Genomic DNA, 14,007 nt, shown 5'->3' with positions numbered 1-14,007 from the left:
CTATAGCTCCAAAAGCTTGATTTCATCATTAATTTTTCTAATTCTTCTCTCAAAATCAATGATCTTAGTTGAAGGATTTTGTACTTAATTTCTAGGGGCCTCTAAGTCACTAAATTTGGTACTTAGTTCATATGATATGTCCTTGATAAGTGTGTGTGCTCCAACACACTTACTATATACAAATTTTCCTTCCATTAGACACTATCTCAGTTCCTTGACCTTTTCATCAAGATTCTTCAAGTATCCTCTTATATTATCACAAAATTTCTTGAATACCTCTACATCATAATGAGTTTGTGCTTTTATAGCTGTTATATCTAACAAGGTAGTGAATCTAGTATCAAAATCTTGAATTACTACTTTTTCTCTGTCTCAGGGATTTGATTATGTCATCTATACTAATATGGTATTCTATAGTCTATCTATCACTTCCATCAGTGAACTTTGCAAACTCTTCACTTTCTTATTCTTGTCAATAATCTTGCTAAGTGATGAGATAATTTTTTTTTGATCATCATCATTTGATTTAGTAAGGACTGATAGTGTAAGAGCTGTCCTAGAAGAACTAGGTACACTTGCCTTCTATTTTTCTTCCTCCTTATAGTTATTCTCTTCCTCCTCCTTTTTCTTCTTCTCTTAATCCTCCTTCTTCTTTTATTCATCCTCCTTTCTCTTCTCTTCTTCTACTATCTTCTTATCTTCTTCTTCATTCTTCTTTCTTTCCTCTTTCTTTCCTCCTCTTCTTCTTTCATATTTTCTTCTTCTCTTTTCTTTTCTACTTCTTCTCTCCTCTTCTATTCTTCTTATTTGATTTGATTTGATTTTTCTTATATCCTTCTTTCTTCTAGTCTCTTCTTTTGCTCAGCTTCTTCCTTTCCTTTTTCTTCTTCTTCCTTGCTCTTTTTCTTTTCCTCATCATCATAACTTGTATAACTAACTAAATTGTCAACATTTGTACCATAATTCTTAAATGGATCTTCTATTATATTAGCTTCAATGTTAGTGTTGTCAAATTTCTTTATGTTTACACCAATTGTTACTTGTGGAGTCTCTTCTTTAACTGTTGACACTATTGTAGTCTGATGGCTAGAGGGTTTGATGTTCTTTGTCATTTTCACTATAGCTTCTTGGGTCTCTTCTCTCATCTCCTCATAGTTTTCTCCCATAATCAATATGGCCCTTGCATTTTTCCTTAGGAATGGTTCAAGACCCTATAAAAAGCTCTTCAAGTGATCTTCACTTTGAACTACATAGGATTTTTTATCATATTCTCTCTAATATGCTTATATTCCTCTTGTACTCTCCTCTTTCTATTTATCAATCTCTCATATAGATCATTTGGGATCTATTCTTTGATATCCTCAAATTTCTTCTTGTTCAAAATCATATATATAATTGCAAAATTGTCTAATTTTATTTAATCGAAATTTTTGTACAAATCATTAACTTATTCAATTGAAAAAAGATACCTTCATTAGTTATTGTGTTGTTTAGTTTCTCTACCTTGGGCTTCTAATGTTTCCTTCCTTTTCTTGCAACTTATGAATTTTTTTTTGGCTTTTCTAGTTCAGTATCCTTGGGTTTCTTAGATGGCTCTCCCTAACCTTTCATCTTCTTCCCTTTATAGGTCATCAATACTTTTTGCCTTTTTCCTGGCCTAGTTTCCATTTTCTTTACTCTTTTATGTTTTTAAGGTTCTATTGGCTCTTGCTTAATCTCAACTAATCTAGTTGACTTTCGTACCTCAAAAATTTTTATTTCTTCTTATTCTTCTACAAGTATGATGATAGGTATGGCTTGATGGTATAACTATGAAACTATTGCATAAGGTGTAATACGTATTTATGTTGATAGTACTAGAACTTTAACACCTTTATTATGGTCCTATTGCTGCAAGTATTAGCACATACATAATACCTTGTTATCCACTCTACTTCATTCTAGCTACTAATTGTCTTACTATTGTTTCCTCATTAGGGGTCATTGGGGCTTCTTCTATAATTTTCTTCATGGTGGCCTCAATTTTCTTCTTTGATGACTTCTCAAGCTAAGCTTGATTATGTTACAAACTAGGGTTGTCATTGCACCAAAAGATTGACCTGTTAATGCTTGATACAACCACTAGACTTATAGAACATAGGAGGCAGTTAAGCCATGTCATAAATCTCGAAGGGGAACATTGGTGGTTAGTCCAAAAATTCCCCCTTCAGTGTTACCTAAGGAGATTTGTACCTATGACCAAGCCCTAATACCATTTGTTACAAACTAGAGTTGTCATTACACCAAAAGATCGACCTACTAATGCTCAATAAAACCACTAGACTTATAGAACACAAGAGGTGGTTAAGCCATGTCATGAATCTCAAAGGGGAACATTGACGGTTAGTCCAACAGATTAGTCATTTGCATGATCTCTTCAAAGGTTCCAAATCTATTGAATTCCTCATCTCTTGCTAACTTAAGAATTATATCCACACATCCTTCAATTTTCTCCTCAGTAACCTCATATCCCAAAGGTTTTACATATAACATCCTAGGTTCTACTAACTCTATGTATGTTAAGTCAGTGTCAACCATAAAACATATGTCATTTCTGATTTTTCTTACAACTAAGCATGGAATCTTGTACCTCTACTTTATTTTAGCTTGAAAGGGCTTCACAAATAGATACCCACTACTTTCAATCTTATTAATAGGATATCTTCTTTACAAGTCATTTATCTTCTCAATGGTGCACTTGTCATTGCTAGGAAACTCAATCACATATAAGAATGGAAATCTTTCAAATGATCAAGTGGAAAACATGTAAGTTATTAGTGATCTAAATAGAAATTGATTATTCTTCACCTTCTTAATCCTTTCCAAATCATCCACTAGTTGCACTCTTAAAATCTCACACATTAATTTTTACCTTTTCAATGCACATCTTGTAGGCTTCATGGATAAAAACTCCTGCCATGTTATCATTTCTAGAGCTAGCACAAATATTTTATGCTATGATTCTGCATACAAATCTCACATCATGCTACTTTATCTTGCTAATCATAATTCATCTTCCATTATACTTAGACTCAGTGTTTTCCCACACAAGTTTCTTCACATTCTTTTCATTTACTAGAATTAAACCTTTATTGCATAGTCCAGTCACTTCATGAATTAGGTTAGATTAAATATCTACTAGATTATATCCCAAACAGAACTATCCATCATGAATTCTACTCAATATTACCTTAGCCCAATCCTCATTGTCAAAATCATGTGAAAATGGGAACTTAATCAATTCATTTTGTTCCAAGTCTTCATATCCACTCTTAAAGCTCATACCTTGGTTGTAAACATGATCAAATTATTTTTCCATATTTCCTTCTCCTACTATTTCAAACTTTCTCTTAAGGTAACTACTAATGTTCTCTAAATATAATACTTTGTTCAAAATAACTGAAAATGCTGTTGTAGAATCATCTTCTAAGGGTTGTATAGAGTTTATCTTCAACTTGGGTTTTCCCTCATCTTGAACATTATGAATCAAAGACCTATCTATTTCTACTACAAATTATGAAATCTAATTCACAACTTAAACCTTTGAAATCCATAGAATACCTTTACTTTGTAGAAATAGGGTTTTCTTGGAGAATTCACTTTAATGCTACTTTGATTGCTTTATATTTTCTTTCAATTTTCTCCTTAACTATTCACACACTCAAATGATGCTAAAAATCTCAATTCTGATCCTTAAATCGTTTCCATTTACCTACTCCATTAATTGCACAAGTACACAATCCACAAAAAGACATTTCTGATAACCAAGAGACTTGTTTTCTTTTGTGTGACCAAATATGAAATCCAAATCCTTTGTTCTCTTAACTATAGATTCAAAAAATTACATTAGAGCTCATATTAACTATGCACACCTTAACTATTTCTCTAACATCTCTTCTACCTTTTTGATGCTTGCTCCTTTTATAAAAGTGCTTAATTTAGGTAGGATGAATCAATCACTACAAATGATTTCAATATGCCTTCAAGTTCTTCATTTTATTGTGCTTATAACACCACATATGAACATGATGGATCTTTGGCTTTGACTAATACTTCTTTAAATTCTTCTACATGTTCTTTTAGATTATTTTTTTTGGTATCACTGGTGTTGTCATTTCTGTTCATGTTCCTTTTGAAATTTGAATTCCTTGTTTTGTTTCTTGTGTCCATTCTACAAAATATTTCTATATGACCAAAGTTGTTACATAAATCACATACTAGTGCATTTTTTCCAAATCTAGGTCTATGCTGGTTAATAGGTGCTCTAAAATTTCTAGCAATATGTCCATTTTTTTTGCACTTGTAACACATAATATTGCTTCTAATTCCATTGTTTCCTTCATTAGATCTTCTTCATGTAGAGTTAGTACCTCTAAAAGTTCTACTATTTCTACTACTATTATCAAATTTATTTTTCTTACAATCAACTTATCTATGATGAAAACCATGATAATTATAACAATAAAAATTAGTAATAGGTTTAAATGACTTACCTATGTAGTCCCCTTTCATATGACCAACTTTATTATATGCATAATATCTACCTTTAAATTCATATCTCACCTCTTTAGGTGATTCAGTTTTTTCATATTTCTTAGGTTCATCAACTTCCTCGAGTTGCTTGGGTTGTTCATTCTCCTTAGGTTCATTATCAAATTGATTTGACTCAATCTTATTTAGATCTTCTTTATCTTGCATAGGCCGATGAATTTTAGGATTATGTTCCTTCCTAGATTTAGATTTACTAGTTGAATTTTTTTGAATAAAAAATCCAAGACCAATCGTATGTTAAGAAGGTCTCTAAAAAGACATTTGTTCATCAATTTTCTCACTGCTAGAATATAATCTCTCAAGTTCTTGCTTAGACTAGGTTAACTCTCCTTTCACAATACTATTATACTTCACAAGTTCTGCATACTAAAACTTGGTAGAGTTAAGCTTATATGTCACTCTAGTAAGGTTGGATCTTATTTTCTTTCTTTAATATGAAAAATTCATCAATTTCCTTGATTTTATCTTTAGGATCTTTCTTGGATTCTAGATGATCTATCTTATCTTTTAATTTTCTAATGTAGTCTTTAACATCTTCATATCTTTCTTCCCAAGCATCTCTTTCTTTAGTATGAATATCAATTTGCTCAAGAGCTTCTTCTAGGTTCTTCTATGACTATTCCATATCCATAGGGATCTTACTCAAGCTATTAAGCCTTCTCTAAGTAGCTATGCTCTGATTCCAATTTTTAGAAATAATAAATATTGAGAGGGGGTTGAATCATTATTTCACAAAATTTATCCCAAAATTGGGCATTTTTATCAACTTTATAACACACATAAGAAAGTAAACTAACTATGTTGAACAATAAACTTAACCATACAATACGAGAAGTTGTAACACCATATTTTGTTAACTAGGGAAACCCTGGCCAAGGGAAAACTCAATGGGGATTGTACCCACAAAATGATAAACTAATCAAAAGTATCTTGTAAAAGATATTGACCATGTTAGGAGTCTATTATATCCATATATTGTCTTGGTCCTTGTTAGAGGACTACGATATGTTAGAAGCCTCAACCATATTAGGATTTTGTATATACAAATACAAAATGTATGCAAGATGATTCCACTTCCCAAACATGCAATGTACAATATAGTTCCTTTAATGCAAAGAGATAGATACAAAAACTTCTTTATACTGCTACTGCTATCTTCAATATCTGATATGTCCTTTGATGCTCATCACATAATTTTAATTCCTATGATCATACATTAGAATTTTCATCACATAGAATTACACCAATATCACATTACATTACTTGATCACTCACTAAACTTTGCATTCACAATCTTTCCTTTATACCTTGCTAGTTTATAATTATCTGCCCAGTCAGCCTTCATGCCTTTATACACTTTACAAAATACAAAATTAAAGTTTTACCTCTTAGGTTTAACATATAGTCTATCATCCCTAATTAGTTAATTAATTATTTTGTAAAAAAAATTATTCCTTAACCAAAAATACCCATTTGTTTATCATGCTATATTTTGTGTGTATACTATTCTAACTGGTAAACTAACCATAACTCTATCTATATAGTCAGTATAGTCATGCACACTCACATACATCATCATCATAGTGTTAGGAAACCATACCTAAATTTTCACATGTCCATGATAAGCCTATGAATCTTGCCAACTAAAACTCAATTTGTTATGCCAGATAAACTATATGACACTTAGACAATTTTCTAAGTATATATGTCATAACTTCATCTTCATGATCTTCCCATTTTATATGAATGATATGTTTTCATAAAGGACAACATAAAAACATCTAATTATGCCAAATTTTCAAGAATATTTTTATGAAAAAGTTCCAATATAGGACCAATTAGTTCATATTATAGACAAGGTGAATAATGATGACATTGATGCAAATGAGAAGTTATTGCAATGGTTTGAGAAAAAGTTTTGGAGAAAGTATTAACTAAAATTGTCATAAAAAAAGTTAAAATTTTAACCTTGTAAATAATGTAGAAGGTGTTAAAAATAGGGAATACTAAGAGGTGGGGGGAGGGGGGTGAATCATTATTCTACAAACTTTAGCCCAAAATTGAATATTTTTAATTGCCTTAAAACTTGCATATGAAAGAAAACTAATTATACTGAACAATAAACATAATAATACTATAAGAAAACTCATAACAACATATTTTGTTAACTAGGGAAATCTCGGTCAAGGGAAAATCCTGGTGGGGATGGTATCCACAAAATGATCCACTAATCAAAAGTACTTGGTCAAAGATATTGACCCTATTAGGAATCTATTACATGCATATAGTATCTTGGTCTTTGTTAGAGGTCTTATGCCTTGTTAGAAGCCTCAAACCTATTAGTATGAGTGTTAATTATGGCCTATTAATCAACCACACTTCAACATGATCCTTATATGAATAATCATTGTGGAATGAACATTGGATTGTTCATCTAGAACAACTCAACAAGTCAATTTGTTGCCTCCTAACTAGAATGATTATGCTATTCACTCTTAGAACAAGAAGCTATCAACTAGACATCTAGAATGAAGGGATTTAACCTATATGATGTGCAATATTTATGCTAGATGACATACAAGTATTAATCTAGGAATATTAAGAACAAATTAATCTAGATGTATGCATGATTAAACTATATGAAAGTAATATGAAAATATAAGCTAAGAATGCAAGATTGATTGAGTCAGCAATTCAACATAAGTTCGAACTCAATGTTTCCATTTCTAAACTAAAGAGAGAATTGTAAGGGTTCATAATAGATGAAGATAATCAAACCATTGTCTTTATCAAGGATACTATATCTATTCTAAATACTACCTATTCCATCATGAAATACACTTGAACTATCAACCCAAGCATGTAGGACTTGAAATGGGTCAGCACAATATGTGCACTAAGTTCCTTTAAGAGTCTTAACACCTCTGCTGTAGGAAAGTAAAATGCATGAAAGGAATCTATACTACTGTGAAAAAATAGTAAACACACTTGGAATAACAAAATATAACTGTAGAAAGCTTTCGAAAATGAATCTAAACTAGTTAACAACTCAAAACATCTACCATGACCATTTTTTGCAAGTGCTATAGGAACTTTCATAGTAACAATGCTGCAAGATGAATACAATAAATCTATCTTGAAAAAAAAAATTTGCAAGGAATGAATCTACTCTACCTAAATCTATTCCACCTCCCAAGTGGGCTCCATTGGTTGGTTTCAATTAACTAAGAACACAACAAGTATTCCAAAATCACTCTTTCATTAAAATCCTTCTTTGATTACATCGACTGAATAATTCAAGAGGAATAGGAAAAGAGTAACTTCTAAATCTTTAACCAACATTGTCTATTTTCTCATTACTTCTCTACTAAGAAAATCCAAATCCATTAAATATAGGATTGGATATTTATTAAAAACATGACATAAAAGTTTTGAACAAACATTGCGAGAAAAGAAGGTGAAAGATTAACCATGACATAGTACATTTATTATTAAGTAACAAAATAACAACATGTAGGAAATATAGTAAGTCGAGTCTTCTTAGATTTCCTAGAATAGTAACTCCTTTATAAGTATGGCTTATCCATAGGAATTAAATTGCACTTTCCTTGCCATGATTGGTCTCCATCATTCCTTTTCCTTCGATCTAGTAATCACCACCCTTTGCACCGTTCTTCATTTCTTGAAATTTAGAAACATCCAAAACACATATGCAAGATAACATTCCTACTCTTATTTAGATATTAGAACATAGCTTCAAATATATTTATATGAAATACTACATTCTATGTATAATATTAAGCAAAGTATGTCATACACACTACCCATAAGTTCAGTAAGTTCTAGCTGTCTCTCGCATAAGTTTACAAGATATTTACACAAATATTTTACAAATGTTTTTAGACAAAGCACAAAGAATAAGTCCAAACTATAGAAGCTATATCAAAATTGAGACATTAATATGCCTCATCATCTGCCCCCCACTATTTAAATGCTTGTCCTAAAGCATTATACTTCTTTGCCATAGCTCTAAAAAATCTCCCACTATGGTTTTCCCTTGCTTCCCACTTCTAAAAGTGTAGACTAATCCTCTGGTGCACTTCCAATGTTCACCTAGGTGTTCCTTAACCATGGATCTAGTCTGGTAGCATTATTATCATAAAGAGGCCAAAGAAGGGTAGGAGGTTGAAAAGTCAATGGCATCCATAATTCCTTTCTAATTTGTCTTCCCAATTGTAGATGCTTAGACACCCTATTAATAGTTGCTTCATAATTGATAGGGCTATGTGGTTCTGCCTTTTTGAAGGCTTTTGGCAATCAATTCCATCAGTTCCTAAGCCCTACAATAGCTCTTTGTTGTGTAAAGTTTGGAAGTGTCTGGACTCTCTATACATCTTTTCTCTTTTTGCAAACACTTTCTCTCTAATCTCTTGTTTTGGTCTTCCACAGGTTAATTTGAACCAGTCTCTTAAAAGGTCATTAGGCTTACGTGATTCAACCCGTAATGGTAATGGTTCAAATTTCTCAAGATCTCTATAGGTATTTAACTACCTCTAATAATTTGTCTCATTGTGCACTGAGGTGAACATCCCCTATGTAAAGAAAAGGATTCCACTTTGTCTCATGTAGAATTATGAAATTATGTAAATAAAGTTCACACAAAAAATTCTTCTACCATGAAGGAAAATTCTAATACACATTGTAGAAATCTTTAGCATTTTTAAATTCACAATAAAAATCCCTTATTGTTATCATCAATTGAAATAACATAAATTGTACCTTTAGACAAAGGGAATACACCCTGGGTGGTGGCCTGGAAGCCATCACCTAGTCAGCTAACTTTAAAGCTTTATTCATTTGTTGTTTCTATTTCTCAAGTTTCTCTTTCAGTGACTCAATTTCCTCATCTTTATCAAATATAACTTTCTGCATTTGGCCTCTTTCTTACTTCCACAAGGCCTTTTGAAAAATGAAATGATTTTATAGACCAAATAATATAGATTGAATTGTTGATGAAGGTAATTCTTGAGCCATAGATTTCTTCTTTTTCTCCTTAGCAACTTATTGAAAGTAATGGGTATACTAGGAGGATCTATGAGGTGTGAGAGAAACATTAGAATATTCAAGGAGTGGTGGCATGGTAGGTTAATCGTTATTAGTGGATTTTTCTAAGATATTAGTGGGGTCTAACTCACACTTTCCTTACTCTCTTGTGGCATTTCATTAATAGGCTCATTTTCATTTGTTTTCACATTTGGGGGTTTTGACTATACAAGAGAGCCATCTAGAATATTCTCAACTACTGATTCTATATGAGATTTTGAAATTGGAGAATTTCAATTTTTAGTGGAAACTAGGGATACTCAAAATTGCATCCATAATTCCTTTCTAATTTGTCTTCCCAATTGTATATACTTAACCACCCTATTAACAACTACCTCATAATTGATAGGACTATGTGGCTCTACCTTTTTGAAAGCTTCTGGCAATCGGTTCCATCGATTCCTAACCCCTACAATAACTCTTTGCTGTGTAAATTTTGGAAGTGTTTGGTACTTTCGATAAACCTTTTATCTTCCTACAAACACCTTCTCCCTAATCTCTAGTTTTGGTCTTCCATAGGTTAATTTGAACCAGTCTCTTAGAAGGTCATAAGGCTTGCGTGATTCAGCCCGTAGTGGTAATGGTTTAGATTTCTTAAGATCTCTATACGTATCTAACTACCTATCATAATTTGTTTCATTGTGCATCTAGGACATTAAAGCTCTAAGGTGAAAATCTCCTATGTAAAGTAGAGGATTCCACTCTATCTCATGTGGAATTATGAAATTATCTAAATAAAGTTCACACAACAAATTCTTCTGCCATGAAGTCAAAGTCTAATACACATTGTAGAAATCTTTAGCATTTTTAAATTCACAATGAACATCCCTTATTGTCATCATTAGTTGAAATAGTAGAAACTACTCCTTTAGATAAAGGGAATACACCCTAGGTGGTGGCTTGTAGGCCATCACCTAGTCAGCTAACTTTAAAGCTTTATTCATTTGTTGTTTTTGTTTCTCAAGTTGCTCTTTTAGTGACTCAATTTCCTCATCTTTGTCAAATATTACTTTCTACATTTGGTCTCTTTCTTGCCTCCACAAGGCCTTTTGAAAAATGAAATTATTGTAATAACCAAATAAAATAAAATAAATTGTTGATGAAGGGAATTCTTAAGCCATAGATTTCTCCTTTTTCTCTTTAGAAACGTGTTGGAAGTAATGGGTATACCAGGAGGATGTATAAGGCATGATAAAAACATTAGAATATACAAGGATTGGTGGAATGATAGGTTGTTCATTTTTCAGGGGTTTTTTTTGAGACAACAACAAGGTTTGACTCACAAATTTCCTAATTTCCCTATGGAATTTCATTAATAGGCTCACTTTCATTTGTTTCCACATTTTGGGGTTCTAACTATATAGGAGAATCATTTGGAATATTCTCAACTACTAATTTTGTATGAGATTTTGAAATTGAACCATTTAGGTTTTTAGTGGAAACTAGGGATACTTGACCTCACATGCAAGGGCTTTGATGCACAGGAACCTCTTTAACTTCTACTATTTTGTGGGTTTACTTTGGTTTAGGTGTGATCGGGGTAGACACTGTAGGAGTGGTTTCTGCAAGAACAAACCTTTTTCTCTTTGTTACTTTAACAGAAGGGTTTTGGGCTTCCTTTTCAAGATTAGGGCTCTCTTTACCAAAATTTTGCTTGCCTTTTTCTCTGGAAGAGCTAGGTATATCACCCTCTGAAATAGGCTCAACAAGTTTATCAAGAGTGGGTAATGCTGGTTCTTTTTCTATTTTAGCTAGATTCTGACTAGGCTCTACAATTTCTTCCTCATTCCCTAAATTTTTTGGAATAGGGTTGGCTTGAGGTTGCAAGGTTTTAAATTCAACAATTTTTTCCCATGATATTGGGAAGGAATCCCTAAAAGACCTTTCAACTAAAATTTTGATGAGGGCATGATGAGGAATAGAATTTACATTTCCTTTCTGAGTTTCTTTACTGCTAATACACAACATATTATAAAGGAAATTAGGGATATTAACTTGAATGTTATGTGTTATACAATTGAGCAGCTTAACATGGTGAGCATGCAAGTTTGAAAACCTACCTTCACAGGTCAAATACCTAATGATATGGGTTGCCAATTTTGGATATGGAGTTGGAAGAGAGAGTCTTTTACACCCTTTCTTCGAAATGTCCAGTTGAGGGTCACTCGGCTGAAAGAATTGCGCTCGTGACGACTTGGCATCATGTTCATTTGAATAATGCTCCCCATTAGCTGGTAGTCTTGTGACTTCTGCTATTTTCTCCTCAGTAGAAATTACTTTTAATCTCCATAGTGTGGCTTCCCCTTCATCAAATGTTCTCATAAACTTTATTTCTACTTCTTTATTGAGCTCAGTTAATTGCAAGAAGTAGCTAAGCTGTCCACAAGCATGAACTCGTTGAATTGCTTCTATGTCCACAAGTAAAATACTATGAACAACTGACTCATGTCTCCACAATTTTCCTTCCATCTAAAAAATGCCTAGCCTCAAATTTCTCTATTCTCATCACCCTGATAAGTTTTACCCCCTTTAACACTTCTGCAAATACCCTCTTCTCAGAATTTCAAATTGATCTTTTTGAGAAATGCTGATATCACATTCTCTTAATAAGACTCCATTATGTTTGGCATGTAAAATAATGATGCAATTAATTGTGAAGGACATCAAGGTGTAACTAGAAGTGTTCTCTTAATAAATCATAGTCCTTTTTTAGTCATGTCAATCACAGGAGATCTTTCCAAAAGTCGTAATGAAAAGGTATGGCAAATACAAAAAGGCTTTAAAAATTAAAATTTAGACTGCCGCCAAAGTACAACCTATAATGTGGACATGACTAAGGTGACATGGAGATGAAATTTGAAAATTAATACACTTTCTTGGCCCCTTACTAAATTTTGACAAGTGTCCACACTTAAAATTTTTGGCATGAAAATGAGAAACTGGCTTAAGGCTTAAACGATACATTTAATATAGTATTATATATAAATATTGATACCTATGCTCTAAAAATGAATACAGAGTAAAAATTTTGTAACTAAAATTTTAGAGTGTACTTCTACATGAAAATTGATGAGGTGGCAAAGTTTGATGACCAAAGAAAAGGTGTTGATGATATGGTTTATTGAAAGCAGTAAAAATAAAATTTATGGGTGATGTGGAGTGTGAGTGAATGATAGATAAAAAAATGACATGAGTTGATATGAAGAAAAGGAAAAATGAATGAAGGAATGGACCTTAGATTAGATGAGGTCTTATTATGAGTGCTCATTGAGGGTTTTCCATTGTATGGCTATAGGAAGAAGGTTTGTACCCTTTTCTATAGGAATTGTGTCTGAAGGAGCCGATATATGGTTTTGTTGGAACTACTATAGGAACTCATCTTTGGTTTTTGGTTTATGAAAGAGGAACAACCTATGGCCATTTACAAGCAATTTGAACTAGACAAGATCAATGGTTTTCAGCTGGACTGCTCCATTATTGAATACATACTGAAGTTCATAAGGCCCTAGCCATCGAGTTTGCAACTTCCATGGATTCTCTTTGAAATGAGAATCATATAGGAGAGCCGATATCCCACCTGGAATTGTTTATTATTGATATGTGCATCATGCCACTTCTTTCATTAGTATTGAATGATCTCTATTTTTTCCAACACTACCTTTCTCATTTCATCTAGTGAGTTCAAGTGGAGAAGTCTCTCTTTTTGTGTTGTAGGAAGACTGATGTTCAATTCCAAAGCAGTGCATAGTGTTTTATGTTCAAATTCAATAAGCAACATTGCTACTTCGCCACATAGAAGTTCAAATGGAGTGAATCTAGTTGTTGTCTTCCATGTAGTTTGGTACATACAGACAGCTTTATTTAACCTGCTACTCCAGTCTTTCATGTGTATTTGTACTATCTTGGTTAGAGTGGCTTCAATTTCTCTGTTGGTGACCTCTGCTTGCCCATTTTACTAAGGGTGATAAGGATTGGATTTCTAGTGCCTTATGTTGTATTCTTTCATAACTTTAGTGATCAAGTTTCATGTTAATTGGGTGCCTTGATATGTGATAAATTCTTTGGAAACTCCATAGCATGTCAATATCTCCTCATATAAGAATTTAGCTACTTTCTCATCTCTCGCATTTTTCATTGCCTTGACTTTCACCCATTTAGTTAAATAACCTGTGCATACTAAGATGTAGGATTTTCCATTTGATGGTGGGTCAATTGGACCTATAAAGTCCATATCCCACTTGTTAAAGGGTGTTACAATAATCTGTGGATTGAGTGGCATCTCAACTGACTTGGTTGGTTGGCCCATCCTCTAGC

This window comes from Cupressus sempervirens, chromosome 10, assembly GCF_028749045.1.
Source record: "Cupressus sempervirens isolate cs-2001-9-10 chromosome 10, ASM2874904v1, whole genome shotgun sequence".
NCBI lineage: Eukaryota > Viridiplantae > Streptophyta > Pinopsida > Cupressales > Cupressaceae > Cupressus > Cupressus sempervirens.
The sequence above is the reverse complement of the archived record's forward strand: the minus strand, read 5'-3'. Positions refer to the sequence as shown.